At 36.1% G+C, this 8,584-nt stretch overlaps 1 protein-coding gene and 1 long non-coding RNA gene across 3 annotated transcripts in view; both read right to left on the bottom strand.

The window, feature by feature from the left end:
* Positions 1-1,454, bottom strand: part of LOC122059696 (delta-1-pyrroline-5-carboxylate dehydrogenase 12A1, mitochondrial-like) — an 11,467-nt gene extending 10,013 nt beyond the window's left edge. The window contains exon 1 of one of the 2 annotated variants that reach the window (XM_042622671.1): positions 1,359-1,454. The gene's annotated coding sequence lies outside the window, so the exon portion shown is untranslated. The remainder of the gene's footprint in view (positions 1-1,358) is intronic. The other variant, XM_042622672.1, reaches the window with a different exon arrangement.
* A 145-nt stretch (positions 1,455-1,599) lies between these two features.
* On the bottom strand, positions 1,600-3,761 carry LOC122059697. The gene is made up of 5 exons (XR_006134110.1): positions 3,364-3,761; positions 2,749-2,828; positions 2,113-2,215; positions 1,804-1,871; positions 1,600-1,658 (listed from the first exon to the last, which is right to left on the bottom strand). It is a non-coding gene; the product is annotated as an uncharacterized LOC122059697 (long non-coding RNA).
* Between the last annotated feature and the right edge of the window lie 4,823 nt (positions 3,762-8,584).

Genomic DNA, 8,584 nt, shown 5'->3' with positions numbered 1-8,584 from the left:
TATATATATATTTTTGTTCTAAAAACAGAAACAAGAAAGTAAAAACGTGTCTTTATTAAACTTTTGGAAACAGAAACAAGTCAAAACACATCCAAGCATAGCCTTAATATCCAAAAAAAAAAATATATAATTCAAACCAAGAAGTCAACGCTGAAAACTGAAATTGGCTAACAAATGTTTAAATTTCATGTTGCAGCTTACATATTAGATGATTTGTAACTTACAGAACATTACAAAATAGAACAGAACAAATTACATAAATAAAAAACTTACTATGAATCAAGCTAGTTCATCTACCTTCATTGAATTATTCTAATGAAACAACAGAAGACACATGCAAACTTTAAGAATTGATGATATGCTTATGACCATTAAATAAATTTTGGATTTTTCACCTTGTAGCAATTTGAACATCAATTGCTCCTAGGATTGGTAAAAGAAGGTGGCGAGGGGCAGGGAGAGAGAAAAAGAGAGAATAAATAACTTCAAGGTCTTGCAAAGTGATGCTAGTAGATGAACTTGGTGCATGATAATGCTCCTGGGCCCATTGCAACTACCCTGGAAATAAGTACATAGAAAAATAGAGGTCTTACAGGACCATATGGCCAACGGAAACCATGACTTTGTTGTCCAAGATGATTCCCAGGTACACCAAAAGATCTTGCTAGGAAACGGACCCATCAGTTGAGGCAAAATAGGGGAAATCATTACTTCAGAAGACCCATAAGAAAGGTTATCTAGAAAAGAGAGTTGTATAGTTATCATTTTTCTGAATACCTCAACCAAACTCATTACTTAGAAGAGAAAGATGGGAAACTATAAACCTAGGGCACATAAAAAGCCAAGGTGCATAAAGCCAAGGCACCTATTTTGTGACCACACATATCAAAGGTGCGGCACATACTTTGATGCATCCAAGTAACATCAATAGAACCAAAGAGAATAATGGGAAGCTATAACAAGTTTTCTGCAAGCCCATGTTTATTATATGTCATCAATTGTAAGCCATTACTGGTTGTGGTGTAAGAAGACTATTTCTATGCAAGCACTCTCTGATTATAAAAACATGAAAAAGGGAGAAAGTTTGCCTCACTGAGGATTGAAAGGTAAGAAGATGGTATTTTATGACTATTGATCAATATGGCATTCCATCTGAGATCCAAAAGCACATATGCACTTTTATAGTCATAATTTAAAAGATTGAGGATAAGTGGTTGGTTAGGATTGATTGTTCATAGAATGTGTCATTGCAGTGCAATGATTCAGAGCTTTCCTCTTATCCTCCATACTATATATTGGTACGGTATCAATGCATTTATATAAATATCATCGTAAGGATTTAAATATTATTTCGTTACCTGATCACCACTGAAATTCTCTAAAAACTTGCGGCTGACATAAACCTCAGCTTGGAGACACCCTTTGAATTAGCCTTGTGAAGAAATTTGAAACCTGATAAAGGCAAGGTTATTGCAAACCAAGATCATGGAGTTATCATGCGACATTAAATTTGTTACTGCTGCTAGCTTCAGAATATGAGAATAAGAGAGAGGGGGGGGGGGATTAATTGAATTAATGTTTCCCTTGCCTAGCGCATTGCCTCAGGCTGACCAAGCATGTGTGCAGCCCTCATAGATATGTCTCCATACATAAGATATCTGAGACACAGTCACTCTTTAAACAGGAATTACACAAAATAGAATGAATGTTACTGTCAAATATATCTCTAGATAAAGTTGCATCATGGTGCAAACATGGAAGCAGATTGGATGGTTTTAAGATTTCAAATTAGAGAGGAGACACCTCTCTGGTGCTTTAAATGGATTATGAAGACCAGATTTTGGACATTTGGACAAGCTCTCCACAAAAGGCTACATAAAAAGTAAGCGGAAAACTAATTAAGGGGCACATACCATATGAGAAAACAGACTAATGTAATATTAACCCTTGTATATAAAGGAAACTAAAGTGGAAACAAATAAGGCTTCAGTGATCAGTCCCATGTGAAGTATGACAAAAGTAAATCTTTAATTAATCTTTTTGCAAAACCAAGAAACAGGAATACCATACAGAGAAGATAGAAGAAAATCAGTGTTTTGTAAATGAATATACCTCTAGCTCTTTTCATCCACTTCAGAAACTTTAAGGAATTGTTCTCCATTTAATGGATCCAAAAATTTAGCCCATGTCGAAGATTTTGTCCAGCTACCCTGCACTACAGGTAACAAAATCCCAAGTTCTAGTTATTTGAATTCATGGAGCATTGCCAAAAGAGCAATGATCTAAGACCAGAAAACTTCCCAAAGAGCACCATCAATGAAGTCCAATTCCTAAGATGTAGCAAAATGCATTGGGCAACTGTAAAACGTCGAGAAAACGGAACTAGGTTTTAATACCTAAAATTAGTCAGATCCAATCCAGTAAACATACAGCATTCTTTAATGTCCTAAATCAAATAAAGTTGCACATCATGAAAGGAAAAATTTATGTTGAATTCAAAACAGAAATTATGATATAGCACAACTTGTGTTGTTCAGAGTAGAACTTTGATAAATGAGGGAAGTATGCAGAGAGCTATATCTACATGTGATTAATAATACAACCCCTCTTACGCACAAAAAATATATGGAAGACCAACAAAAGAAATGCAGTTTCATTTTCTGTTTACTATGCAAAATTTGAAACCTCTTAAAGTTTCTAGTAATGCTTAACATAGACAAGACATACTACTCTGATTACTATACCTACCCAAGTTGTGCACCTCAGCAGGTTGAGATTCTGAGATTTTTTCAACTTCTACTGTTGCAAAAGTCGGTGAATGTACAAATCTAAAGTGATTAAAAGAAGAAAGGTTTTAGAACAGAACCATGGGAATGAGAATAACCAAAATACCTATACAGAAATTAAGATATTAAACACATAGGAAATATTAGGCTTATACATTCCAAGAACAGGTTGGACCATTGAAGTTTGAGAAATCTCTTAGGAAAGTAAGTTAAATGGAAATTGATCTGAATCTGTTAATTTAGGTTTTCTCTGGTTCTTAATACTGGTGAGAAAAGCAATAACACTGCTTCTGAATACTAATTCGGTAATTCCATAAGTAGTACAAGGAACACTGATAGGCCGAGCAGCTGCTATCTGAACTGGAGCAGGAACATATGAGAAATTCTTTAAAATCCAAATATTCATAACATCAAAGATGCCAAAATTGAGAATAGCAGAAGGCCCAAATCTTATCAGCAGTTCATGATCTTACTAGGTAGAGCTAAACCATTAAATTTGATGTCAATAACAACAAGCCCATTAAAGGAAACCTAGTAAAGTCCCAAAAATCAATGACGGTTAGACAATACTTCATACCTAGAGAGATAGCATGAAGAGCTGAACCAATTAATCGCCAATTTAGGAGCTCGAGCTCTCATCTCCCTACAAACTGCAAACCTATACACGGCTTCAGTACTTCAAATTTCAGTGTGTCTGGTAGAGAACCCTTACAACCCTTTTCTCCAGAGCCCAAACGAGAGCCGGATAATCAAGAATGAAGTGTTAAATGTCGGTTCCTCTTATTCGCAAGCAGCAGAGGATAGAAGTTGGCAGTTGGACCTTGGAAGTGAGCTGGGTGGGTTTCCAAATTGACAGTTGGGGGATCTGCTGCCATGTCATGCTTCATTAAAGCAAGAGCTTTTACTTTAATGGGGTCCATTCATTGTAAGTAGTATTCCAATTTGATAGTCGGCAATATTGATCTTTGCAATGCTATATCTTCAGGACATTCCACCCGAATGCAGTCGGCAATATGGATTTTTGCCCTTTAAATAGTTCTGTTTGATGTCATACTAGGATCAAGACCTAATTTCTGCATGCCTTTCTTTACCAACTCATCAATGATCATTTTAGGTGTGCACCTCAGCTCTTCTAGCATCTTCCAACTAGATCTGTTCACTCCTGCATACTGGAGCATCCCACGGCCTCCTTTGAACTATGTCCATACCACCTTAAGTAGTATTCTTGGAGCTTGTCCTGAATCCGGGCCACTCCCAACTCAATTCTTACTCTATCATTCCTCACACACACTCTCTCTCCTAGTTTTGTCGCACATCCATCTCAATATCCACATCTCTGTTACACTTAACTTTATCTATGTTATGCTTTAACATTCCACCCCATACAAAATAGATGGTCTTACGATACAGGACTGTCGTAGCAGGTAAGACGAGTTTGCAGTCCACTTAGCAGGTTATCTACATCACACTGGTGGATCCTCGTGAAATTTGTCTTTTTCTCTTCCCCACCCCCTTTCTCTCCCATCCTTTATCTTGAAATCGACTGATATGGCTCAAGGTAGGGAACGAGGTAGTGCCACCGAGGCAGCTGACTTGGCAAGGGAACACATGGAAGAAGTTGAAGTTCTTGCACAGAGGAGCATAAGGTAGAAACGAGGGCCCATTATTTTAGATGATTACCTGTAAATGACATAATAAAATCATTTAGGATTGTTTGTTATAAAACAAGGGAAAGAAGTGTAAGAAGGCAAGAAGGAAAGTATCTTCTCATTTTTTCTATTTCTAGGAGGTTGCTACTCTCGAAGTAGTTTCTCTCATATTTTTCTTACTGTTATTAGTGATGGTTCCTGATCTATTATAATGGAATGAACCTTGAGTTCTCTTCACTTGATCTTTGTTTTCTATGCTAATGTATCCATAACATCAAGATCTTCAGTTTTGCAGACAATGCCATTAAGGCGAAAAGTTACTAGAAGAATAAACCACTGGACGAACTTGGTACGAGTTGTAAACTCAAGACGTCCTAAGTTCGACTCCCACTAGGCATACCTTGGACCACTCACATGGGGTGTTTAGTGCCTTTCACTGCTTTCAGTGAAAGTTGAATGGTTCTCATTCAACCCCAGTATGACCCGGTCCATGCAGTTGTGGGGTCAGTATAGACCCACGGGACTAGTCAAGCCCAAGGCCTAGATATCCGTTGTTAGTAAAAAAAAAAAAAAAAAAAAAAAAAAAACGACTAAAGAAACAAGGGGTGTGATTTCTCTTTGGATTCTGTAATTGTTGCATCTATTTTGAGGACTGAGATACAAGTAATAAGACCCATTAGAGGAATCCATCCATTCTTGTGAGTCGGTTCATGGATTGGTTTCAGCCTCATCATCAAAACTTGAATTGGAAACATTGGGCTGCCAATCTCTGCTTCTACGACAATGAGTGCGGAATGCATTCTCTTCGCCGGTACAAACTCTATCATTTTCCTCTAATTTGAGCCTCAAATTGGCAATTTTCCCTGTTAAAAGTTTAGATTGATTACTAGTCACTTTGTCTTCATAATTATCCGACTTAGCCATGAAAGATCAAATCGAACATGAAGGAGAATGGCTTAGAAACTAAACAGTGAGTTGTTCACAAGTTAGAAAATTCTATTGATAGGCCTAATTCTTGAAGCTTGCAAAGGGGGGGAAGAAGATATCGAAGAAGGGGAAGAAGATTAATGGAAAATTAAAATAGTAGGGGAGGGTTTCCCGCTATGCTAGATTAAGTGGGAATATATATGATGAGGGTCTCGAGAATGGTATCATTCATATTGATTCACGTGGACAGAATAAAAGAGAATGTCAATATGGATCCTTTGTTTATTATGTAAGGAATATATTAGAATCTGCACGAGGGCTAGACGTGTTTTCTTTTCCTCGATTAATATTAAGGTATGAAGTTTCCATGAATGGGTACAAAACATTTCTGATCTTTTTATACCTATATTTTACCACATGGCAGGTTGGATGAGGTTGAAATTTTTCTTATAAAATAAGAAAAAGTGAAGCATAGATTAACCAAATAAAAAGCCCAGTACATAGGTAGTGACAAGACCAGACTAACCTATCTGGCTCTGTCATCACTTCATTTTCATCTGTTGGTGTGCCTCATCAGTATTAACTCCTTAAGAATTATACATACATTTATAATTAGCCTTATAGGCGTAGTATCTTCATAGCCCATCAAGATATATAGCCTCAAATAAACAGCCCTAAATATCTCCACCCCCACGCACCCAAACACACACAACAGCTTTGTTAGAGGCAAAGTTTTGTGATTGATGATGTAAAGGTTGAATTCACAGTGGACCATTTATTTAAGATTACCTTCAAAATCTATAGATGGCCACCCATCCAACACCCATAATTACCACATCTGCCCTCCACTAGTTTCATCATTAAAATACAAGGAATATAATCTTACAACTAAGATGGACCAAACAGTTTGACATGGGCCACAAAGTAGATACATCAAAAAAACCTCAGGAATGCTTCATCTACGTGAAGATTAGTTCAATATCTCAATTAGGAGTCTAAAATAGTGTGCTTTGAGAAGGGTCATAATTTACACAACCTTACCCCTTATCGCAGAAAGATTTAAAAGGGAATATATAAATAGCAAGATGAGGGAATTGAAACTATGATATTCTATATCACAAAGGTCGCTGAATATAATCAGGTCTGTTCATGGGCCTAAGGTCTTATTTAGGCCCAGCCTCAGACCCAAACGTATCAAGTAAGCAAAGTTACTTCATGTGTCAGCCCTCATGTATATTAATTGCATAGCAAAAGAAATCAAAGAAATGCAAGTGAAATGAAATCAAAGGTTCCACGAAGAAGACGCGACGAGGATGTCACTGACTTAGGTGAGGGAGAGTGTCACAACCCGCTCAACATAGGCCCATGGACCCAACACACCAAGCCCATGGACTTAAGTCATTAGACTTAGTAAGGTCCAATTTCTAGAGAATTTTACCAAAGTGTAGAACTCTAGATATTTTATAATAGATATTTTCTAGAAGATATTTGTAGGAGATATTTTAGGAGGTTTCTAGAATCCTCCACTAAAGAGGTGGAAGTAATCGTTGAATGTAAGAAAAATGTACCTAGCCATTCATTGTAATTAGGAGTACCGATAAATAGAGGTGCCCTCATTTCTGCTAACCTATTTCTAAGTGCAATACAAGTTCATTATTTCAAACTCACTCTTGTGTTCACTTCTTCTCTTCCCAAGTCCCTTAAGGAGTGTAAGAATATTGACTTAGTGCTAATAGAAGTGCTAGGTGTTGGCGCGATTGCTTAGACAGGTCTAAGGCCATGACAAGTGAAAACTCTTGTAATCTAACCTAATATATAACTAATTCAAAACATTTCAAATGTGTTTTTAAATGTACAAAATAAAACAAAGGAGTTACAAGATCATGATTATAAAAATGTATGTTATCTTTTTAAAACTGATTTCACTTCCTTTCCCTCACAAAGAGACGAAGCCTAATGATTCAAGTCAAGTAAAAATGATGACATTATGAATAATGTTAGCTTCCGTCTTACTTTCAATCTGATATAATTATATATTCCTCCTTATTTTGGGTGGAGGTTTCCAAATGCTGAAACATCCCATGTGAAGTGTTCACATAAGGGAGTGTACAGTCTTCCTTAGATTCAACAAGGTTAGCAAAGCCAAAAATCTAGCATGATTAGGTGGTTCATTGAAAATATTAAAGTTTTCTACATTGAAAGGTCCATTTTTAGAATCTATAGAATGTGCACGTAGTTGTACAATGTGAAAAAGGTAAAATAACAATTTTAGCTATTGGATATATAAGGAATGGGACATCAAGGGTAAACTTTCAGACTCAAATTCAATCATAAACTCTCTCATACATTCTCGTGCATCCACTCAGTAGTTCAAGTATCGATTTGCATCTTTTCGATAGTCATGAATTTTAACCATTTATTATTATTATTATTATTATTTTTTTTTTTTATCATTTGACGTATTCTGTTTTGATTGGGAATTTTCAAATGAGTAGAGGATCTAGGCTTTATCCATCCATAAAATTTCTTCTCCATCTAAATTTTCATTTTATGAAAAAAAGTTGGCCTGTTCATAGATTTCATAGTGTATGGGCAGTAAAAAAAATTAAGAGAGAGAGAGAGAGAGAGATACGGACATAGTTGAAGGGTTCAAGTCAAAATATGACCATCTCACAACCATTCAAATTATGCTTACAGTCATTTAGCTCGATCACTACATAGCCCAATCGGCAGTTCAGCACATGTCCATGATAGTCATTTAATTTTGTTTGACCTCTTAAGTAGATGTGTTCTTATATGACTTCCAAACATGAGAAATTATAATATAAAAATACCATAAGGACAGATCATATATTTGTGGTGATGGTAAGCCATGTACATCTAACCAACAATGACAAGTCAGTTTTTCGTTTGATTGACATTGCTCTTGGCTTTTAGTATTTTCCTTTGTCATAATGAATACTTTAGAGAGAGAGAGAGAGAGAGAGAGAGAGAGAGAGATTGATTTTTAAGTTTTGAGCTACTGATAGGTAGTCCACAGGGAATGAGGTTCTCATTGAAGCAATTTTTGGGCCAAACTTTAGTGTCTGATCATACTCCAATTTGTGAACATGTTGATCACAATATCATCAAATCTTCAAATCTTTGCTGTATTTCAGTCTCATTTTATTTCTCCACATGTCATTTTAATGCTTTAAAATATTCTTTTTATTTAATACCAAT

Source organism: Macadamia integrifolia, chromosome 13 (genome assembly GCF_013358625.1).
Source record: "Macadamia integrifolia cultivar HAES 741 chromosome 13, SCU_Mint_v3, whole genome shotgun sequence".
In the NCBI taxonomy this organism is placed as follows: domain Eukaryota; kingdom Viridiplantae; phylum Streptophyta; class Magnoliopsida; order Proteales; family Proteaceae; genus Macadamia; species Macadamia integrifolia.
Note: the sequence above shows the minus strand (reverse complement) of the source record. Positions and strands in the feature narration are given on the sequence as shown.